We start from the raw sequence: 16,719 nt of genomic DNA, 5'->3' as shown, positions 1-16,719 counted from the left end.
GTTTGGAGCGAGAGCACGAAGCTGCGTGGTTTCAGACATACTGAGGCTGGAAGAACTAGAAACCTGCCTTTCAGGTCATTGGAAACCCAGGGCCACTTTTCGTGAATGTTCAGGAAGGGAAGTGCAGAGGGTTAGAAACCCCAGCCCCAGGTCAAAGGTCACCCCAGTCAGGGGTCAGAGGGCACCAGAGGAGCCACACAGCTCAGCAACCCCAAGTCTTCTCCAGTTCTCCATATACTCATATCTAGCCCTGGCAGCGTTGAGACCAGTCAGCTGGAATATATTGTTTTCTTTCCTCTTTTCTTTTTTTTTAAACTTCTTATTATAGAGAACTTAAAAAATAAGCTAGGGTAGAAAGAACATAATGGACACCCATGTTCCCATCACGCAGCCTCAGCAACGATCAAATCATGGTCCATCTTGTCTTCTTCCGCCTGCACCCACTTCTCCCTGTGATTGTGATTTTGAAGCAAATTCCAGACATCACATCTTTCATTATAAATATTTCAGTATGAATTTCAAAAGATAAGGACTCTTTTTTAAACACAAAAGCACAATACCATTATTATGCCTTAAAAATTGAGTGATATATTATTCATGTCAAGTCAGGTTCACATTTCCATTAAAAAAACACACAACTAGTTTATTTGAATCAGAATTCAAATTAGGCCACAGATTGGGATTGGCTGATAAGCTTTTAAGTCTCTTTTACCCTGTGGATTCTCTCTCTACCCCCCACCCCGGGGCCTCGCTCTTCCTCCAAGTGCCCACCACCCATTGTCCTCACAGCTGTGCCCCACTTTCTTGCTGCCTGTGGAGGTATTTGGAGTCACCCTTGTTCTGTGCCTTCAATGAAGGACACTCCTGTCCTGCACACAGGCCTGAGGAAGCAGCGGGTTGCACCATCGTGCAAACACACCTGGTCTCAGATTGGTGGGTCAAGCCAACTTGGTCACCTGTGTCCCAGGAATGCCCAGGTGGCTGCTTCACTCTGCCTTGCAGCAGAGCCAGGAGCAGTAAGTCCTTCTTTGCCTTGGAAAGTTCTGGAAAGAGGCTGGGCTCATCACAAAGGTCTCTCTTCAGAAGGAAATGCTGGGCAGGGCTTCTGAGCCGTAATAGGAAACCTGTGAGCTGAGAAGCAGAGTCAGTTCAACTCCCTTTCTCCAACTACCCAGACACCCCCAAATCTCAGCGTCCATCACAGCTTTGCTTCGGCACCTGAGGCCTCTGGCACAAGGTTAACTCAGTACCAGCAGATACCCAATGCCTCTCAAAATGTACTATAAGATGTAGATTAGTATAAAGGATATGGTGGCTTCAATGATGAAAATGAAGATGTATGGGGAAAGGAACAATGGATAGCTTGGTTCTGATGGGGGTTGAGCGGGCTCTAGCAGGGGGAGCAGCCCTGGACAGGTCCAGATGGGGCTGCAAAGTGGGCAGCCCAACACGAAGGCCCTGGGTCTTAGTGAGTAGCCTGGATGGGGAAGGCAGGAGATACGCCGGGCAAGGAAACTGTCATCTTCCTGCACATCGAGATGGCCATTGTGCTGCTGCAGAGAAACAGATTAAGTTCTGGGCAAGAGGGGTTAAACGTTGTTGAGGTGGAAACCCGCATCTTTTGTTCCTCCTTTCCCTTGAAGATAAAACCAGTGTGTGCAGAATGAAAGAAGACTTGAAAGAAGTGGGTATGAGAAGCAAGAAAACCCCCGTGCCTGGTACTGATTTCTATGCCAGTGTAGCTCCTTTCTCACCAAAAGCCCATGAAAGGGTCTCTGCTCTGAGGCACAGCTGGTTCCAAGGTGCCCTGGGCATGGCTGGAGCTGAGCCCGGGCCAGGAATGGCTTCAGATGGCTGCCCTCGAGATTCCCACAGGCCCCTCCAGCCACCACCTCCGAAAGGAGGAGGGACGCGACTCTAGCACCATCCAAACTCATTCCTGCAGGAATTCTGCCAGGAACTACTTTGAGCCTCATGGAGCCAGGCTAGCTATATTCAGCCCATGAGCCCTTTCCCTTGCCCTCTGAACAGGATGCAGGACCCTGAAACCCTCACGGGGAAGCTGCAGAGGCCGCTGAGTCAGCCCTGGTGAATGGCCAACCTCTTCAACCCCTCTGCAGGCCCCGGGGCCCCCAGGACAGCCCGCGGGGGCGCGCGAGGCGGTGACGCTGGCTGCACAAGGAGGTGCTGTGCTGGTGAAGTCGGCCTCAGGCTTGCGCAGAACCCTACGGTACTAACAGAAGCAAAGGAGCTGGTTTTACTGGGCTTGGAAATTCCGCCGCTAAGTGATCTGGAGATGAGTCAGGATCTTGTTTCCCTGGAATAGAATTTTTTTTTTTTTTTTTTATTGCTTGTTGCTCTTCTAAGATCATTTTCTTCCTCTGACTTAGACAAATAATATAGGGAAAGTGATCAGGGTGGGGGAAAATCATGGGCGATACACTTTCAAATTACAAACCTGAGAAAAAGAGACGCGTGTGAGAGGTTTTTTCTGTTTTTCACTGTGGATGAATTACACAGCAAAGTGCTATAGAAACGAATTATGACACCAAAAATTCTCTGCCTGGCTTCTGGTTGTTGATACATTTTAATCCTTATGTGTGATATTAACAATTTTAGTGTATATTAATTACCTGCCATCTGGCCCATTTATTTTAAATATAGCTTCTGAATTAATGGATTTTTATGTGCTTTTTCTTTTGTTTATATATGTATATGTGTGTGTATATATATACACACACATACATCTTCTTTTTTCCATAATCTAAAGTGGGGAGAAACGCAACACTTATTTTTAGAAGCTCATTCGCTGAAGTTGAAAGAGATAAAAATGTATTTCCTCTCTTAAAGTTGTTTGATAACCTGAAATCAGTAAAGCATCCAAGATGTAAAAGTCTGAGATTCAAACCTTAACGTCATAAGATTACAATAGATAAAATAGAGTGACGCAGTTTTCTCTGAACGGGAAATAGACACTGTGTATGGATTAAAGGAGCAAACACACATGCAACACTTACTCAGTGCCAGGTACTATGTAGACACTTACAGGTATTGACTCATTTAATCTTCATGACAGTTCTAGGGAGTAGGCATTATCATGACCCCCATTTTATGGATGAAAAAATAGAGGCACTGAGAGGTTAAATAACTTGCTAAGGGTCAAACACTAGGAAGTGAAGGAGCTAGCACAAAAATCCAAGCTGCCTGGTCCCAGAGCCACATTCTGCTCTATATGCAGTGTTTCTCAAAAAAAAAAAAAAAAAAAAAAAAAAAGAAAAAAAGAAGAAGAAGAAGAGGGGGAGGAGGAGGAGGTCCTCCTCTCCTTAGGAGACAAAGGACCCTCAAGACACCTGCCTTGAGTTGAGTCCTTGTGTGGGGATGAGGTTCACAAGTTAAGGTGCTCCTAGTGACAAGAATACAAGAATAATGTTCTTGTTCAGAGAGGTTAGTCTGCCTCAGACTGTGTGGCTGGACAGGTTTCGAAGTCATTGTGTCACATCAAGAACACATGAAACTGCTTTGAGGCATTTGTAAATAAAGGTCTTAGAAAAAAACTAATATTTAATAATTCAAAGGATTTTTAAAATCACCGACTACGTGAAAGCCCATCTTTCAAGCAAACCATAATACAAATAAATATAAGGCGGTAGCATTAGTTTTATGGAAATAACACAGTTCTTACCCTCAGTATTTTTAGAATCTAATGGATCATTGAGACTATGCACGCGAAAGTTTACAAGTGTGATTCATATTGTGGAAATGTCATATGGCTCCATAACTAACTGACTTGTTGCTGTTTCTTACTCTCTGTATCTTCTACCTAGAATATAAGGTCCACGAGAATAGTTACCTTGTTTACCTTGTTTCCTGCTGTAGTACAGTGCCTGGTACACAGCAGGTGTCCAATAAATGAACACTGAACAAATGAATGAGCAAGCGAGTGAGTGTATTGCTAGCCTTGTTGAGGCCGTGGGCTTGGGGAAGTGATTTGAGGATGAGACTGGCATTTTAAGGATGGGACCGAAAGAGGAGGCAGAACGCAGCAGGATAAGGGCAACCACAGAAAGTGGAAGCCAAGAGTAGGGGTGCAGTTCGGGAAGTGGTGAGCAGCATTAGGAAGCGCTACAGAAAGATTTAGAAGAGTGAGAATTGGGAAAACACTGTTGCATTTGGTCTTGGGGCTGAAAAGAGGGGCAACAGCAGGAGAGAAACTGCAGTGGGACCCCATTTGCAAGGGACTTAAGGAGTAATTGAGATGCTAGACAGGAAGTTTGGCAGTGAATGGAAGGAAAGAGAGATGACAGCATTGGACATTTTCTTGCAAATGCAATGACATTGTTAATTCAATAGAGAAGTGTCCTGTTGTTACTTTGTTACTGTCTCAAGTGGAGGCTCCCTCTCACTTGTCCTTTGTCCTAAGAGAACAAAAGGGGCCTTGAATTTCACAAGTGCCCCAGTGATGCTTCTGAGAGCTCAGGCTTTGGAATCAGAATGCCCTAGTTCAAATCCCAGTTCTTCCTATTACCAGCTGTGAGACCTGAGGGAGATGGCTTAATTCCCTAAGTTTTCTCATCAGTAAAGTGGGGATTCAGTCACTGAACATTAGTCACTGAATATTAAGTTTTACCATGTGCCAGACACTGTTCTGGTGGGGAGGTTAGCATACCATGGGAAATAGATCTCTGTACAATTCCAAAGACATGAAGCCAACTAGTATTTTAAAATTATACCTTGGCTTCCACTTCTAGGAAAATGGAGTTAGATGCACTTTTTCCTATTGGTCCCACTAAGTACAGCTAAAAACCCTGGACATAGTATATAAGACATGAGACGATCCTGAAAGGTGGAGAGAAGGGACAGACTAGGGACTGTGGGATCCAAAGCACACCCTGGTGATGAGTTGTCTGGGTTTTCTCTTAGTTTCATGTATACCAGACTTAGAGCTGAAGAAGCTGGCAACCTAGAAATGCCAACGGGAGCAAACAAATAAAAAAAAATCCCCAACAAAAGCCTGTTCTCTCAAAGTCCAGGAAAAGGGCGGCCTACCAAGACTAAAAACTTTTAGACAGTAATCACTTACTCCAGCTAAAAACCACAGGAGAGGGGCGCCTGGGTGGCGCAGTCGGTGAAGTGTCTGACTCTTGATTTCAGAGCAGGTCATGATCTCAGGGTGGTGAGATCAAGCCCTGCACTGGGCTCCATGCTGGGCATGGAACCTGCTTAAGATTTTCCCTCTCCCTCTCCCTCTGCCTCCCCCCCACCCAACAAAACAAAAACACAGGAGAAATGGTGGCCCCGCTCCCACCCACAGCAGTAAAGCAGGGAGCAGGAGCCTAGACTTCCTGCTTCACCAGGCTTTAGCAAAGAACTCCAACTGCGCACCACATACACACACACACACTCATACATGCTGGGGTGCTATCAGAGCAGGCCATAGAGAGCTGGGACTTTTATTCCCATATGACTGTAGCAAGGCCCCTGCCACCACAGGATCAGTAGAGACCACATGGGGAATCTGAACTCTACCCACAGACTGCAGTAATAAAGTACCCCTCCCTCTCCCTCTCCCTGCTCGAGTGGTGTCAAAGAAGCCGTCAGGACTTTCACCACTGCCCAGACGTAAGGAAACCCCCTTCCTGTAGCATCAGCCATAACAAAGCACCTCTGCCCCTCCCAGGCAGGCTGGTGTAATAGTAGTGGATGCCTCGTGGGATCTAGAGCTCCCACCCCTGCTCAGCAGCAACTAGGAGCCCCTTCCCTCTCCAGCGTGAACAGAGGTCAAGTGATGAATGTGGCCTCCTACCCCCTCAGCCCCACACTCCCCCACCCTGGCAGTAACAAGGCAGTGCTCCTCCCTTCCTCTGCCAGATTGGCATCAGAACAGCCAGTGAAAACAGGAAGTTTAAGTAAGATCGGAGTCTCATAACACAATATCCAAAATGTCCAGTTTTTGATTGAAAACCACTCATCTGCCAAATATTAGAAAAATCTCAAGACAAAAGATCATCAATAGATGCCAACACTAAAGTGGCAGAGATGTTAGAATTATCTGACAAAGGTACTAAAGGAGCCATCTGAGAATGCTTCAAAAAGCAATTACAGACATGTTTGAAACGTGAAAAAAATCAAAAGTCCAAGTAAAGAAATGTAGTCTCAGTACAGAAATAGAAGGTAAAAAGAACCAAATGGAAACTTCAGAACTTAAAAATACAATAACAGAAGTTAACTTGGTGGATGTGCTCCATAGAAGGGTGCAGGGGCCAGAGAAAAATGAAATCTGTGAGCTAGAATATACAGCAACAGAAATTGCCCAATCTGAAAAATAAAGAGAAAATAGACTAGGAAGAAGAAGGAGAAGAAGAAGACAGAGAGAGGGGGAGGGAGGGAAGGAAAGGAAGAAAGGAAAGGAAGGGATGGGGGGAAAGAAGAAAGGAAGGAAGGAAAAGAAAGAAAGAATGAATGGAAGGGAAGGAGGGAGGAAGGAAGGAAGGAGAAAGAAAAAAAAGAAAGAAAGGAAGAAAGAAAAGGAAAGGAAAGAAAAGAAAAAAGAGAAAGAAAGCCAGCAGAGGCTCAAGGACCTGTGGGCCCACAACAAAAAATCTAACATTTCTGTCAGCCAAATCACAGTATGTGAGGAGAAAGTGAGCAAAGCTGAAAAAATACTTATAGAAATAATGGCTGAAAACTTTCCAAATTTGACAAAAGACATAAACCTACAGATTCAAGGTGTGAGTGAATCACAAACAGGATAAACCAAAGAAATCCATACCAACTCAAACTTCTCAAAATTGAATATAGAATTTTTTAAAAAGATTTTATTTATTTATTTGACAGGGAATCACAGTGAAAGAGGGAACACCAGCAGGGGCAGTGGGAGAAGGAGAAGCAGGCTTCCTGCTGAGCAGGGAGTCTGATGCAGGGCTACATCCCAGCACCCTGGGATCGTGACCTGAGCCAAAGGCAGACGCTTAAAGACTGAGCCACCCAGGCACCTCTCAAAACTGAATATAGAATTTGTTCTTATATTTACTTCAATGTAATTTTATGCCTGCTGAGTATAATAATAAAATTTAGAGCTTTTTTTTTTTTTAAACTAAGACAAAAAAATCTTGAAAGCAGTCAGAGAGAAGTAATACCTTACATGTAGAACAAAAACAGCTTGAAGGATAGCAGATTTCCCATCAGAAACCATGGAGGCCAGAAGAAAATGGCGCATTTTACAAGTGATGAAATGAAAAAACTGACAACCCAGAATTCTATGTCCAGTGAACATATCTTTCAAAAATGAAGGGAAAACCAAGACATTATCAGCTGAAGAAAAACTAAATGAATTTGTCATCAGCAGACTTATCTTAAGAGAATGACTAAAAGAAGTTCTGTTAGAGAAACAGAAAAGAAATGAAAAAGAAAAGAATCCTAAAATATCAGGAAGAAAGAAAGAACAATAGAAAGAGTAGAAGTTAAAAGTAAATACATTTCCTTCTTCTCTTAAGCTTCTGAATTATGTTTGATGGTTGAACCAAAAATTATAACACTGTCTGTTGTGCTTGTAAATGTATGTAGAGGAGGGGCGCCTGGGTGGCTCAGTTGATTAAGCATCTGAATTTTGATCTCAGGGTCATGAGTTCAAGCTCCACACTGGGTTCCACACTGGGTTTGGAGCCTACTTAAAAAAAAATGTATGTATGTGAACAAAATACTTTAAAGAATTTATAAGCAGGGGAAGGCAAAAGGATGTAAAGGGATTTAAGTTTTTTTTTTTTTTTTTAAGATTTTATTTATTTGACAGAGCAAGAGAGAGAGCACAAGCAGAGGGAGTGGCAGGCAGAGGGAGAGGGAGAAGCAGGCTCCCCGCTCAGCAGGCAGCCTGATGCAGGGCTCAATCCCAGGACCCTGGGATCATGGCCTGAGCCAGTGCTTAACTGACTGAGCCACCCAAGCATCCCAGATTTAAGTTTTCTATACTTGACTTAAACAATAAAATATTGACACCATTAGACTATAATAAATTATGCATCTATAAAGTAATAGCTGGAGCAACCATTAAAAAAGCTACAAAGAGATACACCCCAAACAAACACCATAGTCCTAAGAGAATGTATAGAATAATTTTAAAATAAAAATTAAAGTTAAAAAAAACCCTCTATAGATAAAAATAGAATTCCAAAAATTGTACAAGTAATCCACAAAAAAACCCAAAAATAAATAAATAGAAAAATAAATAGAACAAATAGAAAACAAAAAATAGAATGGCAGATTTAAGTCCTAATATCAATAATTATATTAAATGTAAATGATCTAATCAAAAGCAGGAGACACCACCTTCTATTTGTCAGAATGAGCTAGGATCAAGCATTGGTAAGATGTGGAGAAAAGGGGGCCCTAGTGCAGTGTTGGTGGGAATATAAATTAGTGCAGCCACTTTGGAAAACAGTATGGAGATTCCTCAAAAAAATAAAAATATCATACGATATGATCTAGTAATTCTCCTATTGGGTATTTACCTGAGGAACACAAAACACTAACTCAAAAAGATACATGCGCCCCAATGTTTATTGTAGCATATTTACAATAGCCAAGATATGAAAACAACCCAAATATTTATCAATAGATGAATGGATAAGAAGATGTGGTACACACACACACACACACACACACACAGAGGAATATTAACCATTAAAAACGAATGAGATCTTGCCATATGCAAAACGAGGTATTATGCTAAGTGAAATAAGACAAAGACAAATACCATATAATTTCACGTATATATATGGAATCTCAAAAACAAAATAAAAACAGAAACAGAATCATAAACACAGGGAACAAACTAGTGGTTTCCAGAGGAGGAGTTGGAGCAAGGTTCGGGAAATAAGTGAAGGGGATTAAGAGTTACAAACTTCAAGTACAGCATAGAATATAGTCAATAATATTGTAATAACATTGTATGGTGACAGATGGTAATTATAGTTACCATGGGGAGCATATCATAATATACAGAATTGTGAAATCATGATGTTGTACACCCGAAACTAAAAGAACATTGTGTCTCAACTGTACTTCAATAAATAAATAAAAATAATTCAAAAATGTAAGTGATCGAAATCCATCAATTGAAAGACAAAGATTGGCAGGATGGAATAGAAAATATGACCCAACTGAATGCCGTCTACAAGAAACTCACTTAGATATAACTGTATAGGTAGGTTGAAAGTAAAAAGATAGAGAAAGACATATCATGCAAACATTAATTGAAAGAAAGCAGAAGTGGCTATAATAATATCAATAAAGTACACTTTAGAGTGAAGAAATTTACCCGCAATAGGCATATTATGTAATGATGAAAGGATTAATCCAGCAAGGAGACATAGCAATCTTAAATATGGTGGAGGTACCAAACAGTGAGCTACGAAATACAGGAAGCAACAGGTGCTAGACTGAAAAGGAGGAGAGAAATCCACAGTTATGGTTGGAGAATCCAGTATCCTTCTCTCTGCAATTGATAGACACCTAGACATAGAATCAGCGAGGATATAGAACATCATCAAGTAACAGGATTCAACTGACATTTACAGAACACCTCACCCAAAAATAGCAGAATGCACAGTCTTTTCAACTGCCCATGGAACATATGCCAAGATAGGATTATAACCAAATTTCACAATTTAGAAAACTCTATTAATCACACCTATTGTCCCTTGAAATATTTAGAAATAACCATTGGGTTTATATTGGAGTTAGTTTATCAAAAGCGAAGATTTAAATTGTATTTCACTTTCATTACAAATTGATGTTGACTGCATTTTATCTGCCACAACAGATAACTCCTCTCTTCCCTTCCCAAATAGGGGGCAGGGGAAGCACTCACGTTAAGCAAACCCAAATTACGAAAATCTGTATTTACAAAGATGTTTTCACATTCACAGATGGTTTCATAAAAGATTGGCCAAAATATTGCTCTACTGGAAGCTCCCCTATTTAAGCCTAAATTCTCTTTCCTAACCAAGAAGTACTTTCTACTTCTTTCTTTCTTTCTTTCTTTCTTTCTTTCTTTCTTTCTTTCTTTCTTTCTTTCTTTCTTTCTTTCTTAGAGCATATGTACACAAGAGAGTGTAAAAGGGGAGAGAGGCAGAGGGAGAGGGAGAGAGACTATCTCAAGCAGGCTCCAGGCTGTGTGGAGCCCAAGGCAGGGCTCAATCCCACAAACCCTAAGATCATGACCTGAGCCAAAATCAAGAGTTCAACACCCAACTGACTGAGCCACCCAAGTGCCCCTGTACATTCTACTTCTATAGAAAATTTCTTACATTAACAAAAGCACATGTACAGTGGCTATGACAAAAGTTTGTCATTTACCTTCTCGGGACATGCGAACAAACGCATAAGCGCACACTTGATTAGCGTGGTCACACAGCGGCAAGATGATGGTTGGGCCTTTTCCTCAGCGAAGGATGTGGCACACACATCTCATCCCCTCAGGCTCTCAGCCCCTCTCTTGACCAGACCGTTGTGGTTATGAATGACAGAAATTGAACTCAAACTTGCATGAGCAAAAGGAGGAATTTACTGGAAGGCTCATAAAGCCAAACTGTTGGCAGGACAAGGCGTGCTGTGGCGTCATAGATATCTTTGCTTACCCAGCTTGCAACAGAGCATCCAGTTTGCTGAATGACTGACTAATATATCTTTTTTTTTTCGGGGGGGGGGTAACAAAACTCCCTGGGCAACTGATTTCAGGTGTAGACAATGAGGAGTTGGAACCACCAATGGACTCAGTGATGTGTGTGAAGTAGTGACTGGCCTAGCACAAGAAAGTCCTGATGTTCACCAGGGAGAATGAAGAGGCCTATCCCTAGGATAGGTTCGCACTTAACATTTAACCGCATTCTCTACTCCCTAGTGTGGTTTCCTTGGTTCAGGCAAGATAAGACTCCAAACAGGAAGTATCATGTCAATCTAAATAGTGATTTACATTACAATTACACATCAAATGAGTTATATCCCAGAAATGCCATTAGAAAAAAAAAATTCCTATCTGGGGAGTTTGCATCAAGATTGAAAAATTTTAAAATCGAGACACACACAAGGACACTTCTCCTTTCTCCCTTTGAACAAAGAGAAAAAATGAAGAGCCAAATGACTCTTTTTTTTTTTTTCCCATTTAATTATGGGAGAAAATTTACCAGTGACAAGAAAATGCCCTTTGCCCCAGAAAACAATGTGTCCATGCACTGGGCATTCTGGGCAACTGCAGAACCAGGCCCAGGCCTCTCGGTGGACTGCTCTGTGGTCAAGATGGGAGAGTAGCCTTTCCACAAAGCAGTCATTCCTCATATCTGTGTCTGCCCCAATTTCCTCTTCTCTCCTGCTTCTCCATCCCCCTAAGTGTATTTTCTAGGAACATTCCATGAGCCAGGACCAGTGCAGCTGCCCTGGCAATCAGCTGCAGTAGTAACTCTTCCTCTGACAGGAGCAAAATAAGTGTCTTCGACCTCCAATTCTCACCAGGACCCAGCTGGGTGGATCCTTCAGAGCCCATTCAGCCTGAGGCACACACTGACATAATTTTGCCTGTGACATTCAGGCAACACAAGATAAATTTCATCTACTGTTCATCCTCTCTCTCTCTCTCTCTCTCTCACACACACACACACACACACACACACACAGGCACGCTCATGAAAAGGTCAGAGAGAGTAAGAGCTTGCCCCCCCAGAACTAGTTTAAGAGGTGAGCTGAACAGCTGTGTGGGGCGTGTTCAGTCCGTATGAACCAGTAAACATCACAGGAATAACAGGTCCCACAAGCATCTCCTCACATAACCAGTATATGGAAACTGGTCCCGCTCCCACAGAAGAAGACAGTGCCTTGAGTGGGGAAAATGGTCCCCGTGGGCACCGGCTCCATCCACACTAAATGAACCATGAAATTTTATTTAAATGAATATTAGTTTGGATAGAGCTAAATTATTAGTCTGCTTCATATTCCTGGGTCAAGCCGAGACCCAACATGCCATTTCTCTTATGATGGCTCATGTCTGAGCTAGCACTTCAGGCAACAAAAGGAAAATCCTGTTTTCTTTTGTAGCTGTCCAAAACTAAGAAAAAAGAAAAAGGTCGAGATGATTTATAATTGTGTAATATGTTGAGAATCACTGCCCAATTCTCAAAGAGTCTTTTATTTTTAACAAAGAGGAGTTGGAACATTTCTTTAAAAAGTGACCTCCTCTAATTGATTTAAAATACCCTTCAGATTCAAATTGGAAATTGAGTGTACGCTCAACAAGGCTGATGGCATTGGTTCAGTTGGGCGACCATCTGTGGCCCCATACTCCACATCTTGCCTCACATTCATTTCATGTGGGTTTACACGGAAAAAAATACACACACACAAATACTAAAATTGTGAGAGAAATGTTTTTTTATAATCTTCCAGTGGGCAAAGAATATACAGAATTAAAGGATAAACAAAGGACTTTTAAATACATGAAAAGATGTTCAAATTCATCCATAATAAGAGAAAGACAAATGAAACTGTATGGAGAAGTGATAGAAATCAATAAATCCTGTGTTCCATTCTACCCTGGAAATCTTGTAACTATTGGCAAATGTTATTATGCTGGCTTTTCATAGAACATTCCATGGGATGTGGCCTACACCACTTTATTTGGTTATTCAAGGAAAGGTTGACTTCAGAAGGCTGAGGGCCTTAGGTACAATTTAGATTACAATTGCAAAATAAGAGAACATATTCCTATTAAATTAACATTCTATAGAATAAAAATTAAGAATATTTTTCTAGTATCTTTTTACATTGTATTACTAAGCTAAAATGCAGACTAAAAAACAGCATATAGAATATCCCAATATTGTATATTTTGTATGTCAAGGAAAAAATTGGAAGAACATAGACCAAAATGTTAATGATGGTTATCTCTTACCTAGTAAAATTATAGTTGAATTTTAAAATACTTTTTCTTTATACTTTTGTATTTCTTTTTCTCAATATTTCTACAATGAGCACATGTACATTACTTGTATAAAAAAATAAGCGCATTAATTAAAAAAAAAAATCTCTCCCAGGAAAGAGTGCATGATACATTCCTCCAAGCCAAGACTCAGATTTCTAACAACCACATGGGATAACTTACAAAGAATGGAAGAAGTGTCTTTATGTTGATTAATTTAGGTGAGAACTTTCTCAACTTGTTTGTCAATTTAGGAGATTAATATAGGATAGAATCACTGCAACAAGAGATTAATATAAGACGTAGTGAAATAGCTTCTCAAATCATTAATGTTGACTTCCTAAAAAATTTTTGGAGCACCCGTAAAAGGGATCCTGTGGTTTTGAACAGCTCTTGAACTTGCTCTCTGAGAAATTTAATCTGTAGGCCTGTGTTTAAATACACGCAGGATATTATTATATAACTGAGCAGCTGGGAAGATTAATCGTGATTAAAAATAAAAAGGGAAAACACACAGTACACCAGGGCAGGACTGTTTTATGAGAAAAGGGTAACTTGAAGGGAAACAATATTTGTACAGGGTAATGAAAAGTCAAGCCACAGACTTATCAAATAAGAATAAAGACATTGTATCTCATGCGACTCAAAAGGTACTGCTTACCCAAAGAAATGATTACATTGGAATGAATGCAAATACTCTCCGTGAGCCTATACACAAAATACATGTATTATGGACCATTTTCAAATTTCATGCCCATTCTTAAAAGCCAAACACTTGAATGTGTCTGTGATTTCTCTTTCCTTCCTCACACCCTCCTTTGCCGGGGTACCCAACAACCTCGTTTCTCGAACGCCCGGGCACTGCCTCGCCGCACACCTTCCACACGCATTTCCAGTTTCGGCCTGCACGTCTGAGCCCCAACGTGTTCACGTTTCCTCAGAGCCCAGCGCCCCGCCTCATACTACAGCACGTTCATTCAGATAGAGAGATGCACACAGCGGCATCAGGGCCTAGGGGAGGGTCGGGGGACGAAGAGAGACATGACTACAACGTGGTCATGCACTCAAAGAACTTTGGCGAGTGCGGGACAGACGTATCAACAATAGTTACAAGCTGGCTGGCTTTGGTGGAGAAAGGGGGGGCCATGCTTGTGGTGACCACTTGTTATGAATCCACCATCCACAAATTCTCGAGCAGACACGAGCGCTTGGAGCGTAAGCGAGTAACACGGACGCAGGCGTCCGGCTGGCTGTGGGCGCGCCTGCTGGGGCTGAGGCCGGATGGAGCGCACACATTCTGTCCGACGTCACTCAAGGTCTCCGTCTTTTTCAGGTGCCATGCCTGCAAAATGAAATCTGCCCGCAGGCCTCACGGGGTGCAGGCTGCCAGTGGGTGGCTTCTGTATAATACTGACGCGTCATCTCACGTTTAGTACGTGTAAGTCCTTGTTCTAGGCACTTCACGTGTTTTCACGTACTCCTCACAACCATTGAGACTGACACTATGATTTTGCGCATTTGCTAAGTGGACCGACTGAGGCCCTGGAGAGTTCGTGTCCCTTGCTGAGGTGGCACAGCGGCTAGGGTGGGGGGAGCTGGGGTCTGGCACTAGCCATCTCCAGAGTCTACACCTTTAAAAGAAGTGCTTGAAAGCACTCTGTTGCTCTGTACCCGAACTTTTAACATTTCTTTATTCAGCTTATCATACGAATGAGTTACACGGTTAATGATTTAGCATGCCAAATCTTACTCCATTTTGTTGAACAAACTCTTTTATCTGGTGTATACAGTTTTGATGGAAAAATTCATGTCCATCTATCCATTGTTTCATGAACCTAATCACATTCCCTGCTTATCACCATCTTTCTGATCTGAAGGGTCCTAATCCTGTGTTCCAGAAAGCAGGCCCAGGGAAGGGTCTGGTGCTTCACGGATTCCCTCACTCTCCAGCTCCTCCCCCCCTCCTTCCGACCCACTGCGATACCCTTCCCAGTTCTGGGGCTTGGTGGTTTGTTGCCCAGTCCTCTTTACAGGTACAAACGGGATAATGCTTTCTTTTCAATAACTGCGTAATGTTTACAACTCTGTGGATCTTTCTGGACAAGGCAATCGGTTATTAGGCCAGTGTCTTCAGAGAAATCCTATTTATGTGAGCTAAAACAAATCCAGGGGCACTTAGGGATTTCGTGAAATGGGCAAAATATAAACTCCCAACTCTTTGATCTTCATTCAAAATGTTTCACTGGACGAGGGGATGTGGCCACATTTTATTCACAGACTTTTCTAAGAACTCTGGACATCACATTCTGTTTTTACTCTCATGAAAGCCAAAATATTAGGAGTCTTGTGATATGCTATCTGTTTTGCCTCCTGGCCTTTGTTTCTACTGCTGCCTCAGCCAGGCCCGCCCTACATCTACACCCCCTCCCCAAACTCTGGCTCCTACCCAACCTCCCTGACACTCCTCGCATGCCACGTCCCCTGACCTCCAAAGTGGTGACGTGTCTCCCCTGTATATACCCCGTGCCCAGCACTTAGTATCTATTTCAGTTGCCTATTTATCTCTCACCTAATTTGTAGTTGGAACTATACTTTTTAACCTAATTTGTACCTAAAATACATATAGTCATACTTACTTTTTAGCTGTGCCCTTGAGCTTTTAAACTTGGCAGTTTATTTTACAATCTCAAGAATGGTAAAAATACATGGGTTGTGGGCTTCGGCGTTGAACGAATGTGGGTTTGGCATCCAACTCCAGTTCTAATGGCTATGTGACCTTGAACTTAACAACTCTGAGGCAGTTTTATCCTTTGGAAAATAAAGACTTCCTTCTCTGTGAAGATTAATGCAAAGGGTGCAGAGCTATCACCTGTCCAAATTCATGCTCAGCTGAGTGTTAGCTGCTATGGTATTTCTCAAGAGGAATTTAGTTTTGTGAAAAGGAGACATTTAATCAAAAAGAGAGGAAGGATACTGCGAGTTGAGTAGGAATTACTCAAGGTGTATTTTATAATGATATGCAACTTTACCTACATTGAGATTAATCTGTAATTTATATTTAACATGTTACCTGTTGCTCTCCACCTATTCAATACCAAAATACATCTTAAATGGTTTAAAAATGCATCGGACTCCTTTAAAATGCTCCAATAAAAAAAAAGAAATGTGAAAAATGAAAAAGAATGTTGGCACCACTACCTAAAGGAGTGTCTTTTCTGCCATGAAGTTAGGAGTACGGTAAATGTCACTGAATAAGATGCCATTTTAATCTCTAGCATACTGGAAACATCAGTTCGTCCAAATTTCTAAGCACCAAATTTAAAACGGCTTAGAGAGTATTTTGAAATTATTTACTTAATAGTAAGTTAGCTACTGAGCCAGTAAAGAATCCAGTAATCCACTTCATGTTTAAACCCTACTTTTTAAGACCCTTAGATAGGAACCAAGATGCTTAGCAGCTGATTGCTACCCGATTTAACCTGGGAAGACACACAGACAATGCTTACTAACAAAGAATGTCTCTACTGAACTCCACTCAGAATCCCAAGAGGAAATGTGTGCCATTTCCTTGTACTTGCCTCTTTTAGATAAGCTAAAAGGCCCTCTAAAGCCACAAAGTTAAACAAGAGGATATTCTTTCGGCATCAGCATCAACTAAGAGTATACTAACTTATACAAGCACAGGACAAGTCAGCCAGACCTCGAGTCAAATTAGGGTTCTAGCTCTGGACAGCCAGCCAGCTTACCTTTTATTT

The sequence above is a fragment of the Ursus maritimus genome, unplaced genomic scaffold (genome assembly GCF_017311325.1).
Source record: "Ursus maritimus isolate PB19 unplaced genomic scaffold, ASM1731132v1 scaffold_9, whole genome shotgun sequence".
NCBI lineage: Eukaryota > Metazoa > Chordata > Mammalia > Carnivora > Ursidae > Ursus > Ursus maritimus.
This window is presented reverse-complemented; position numbering follows the sequence as displayed.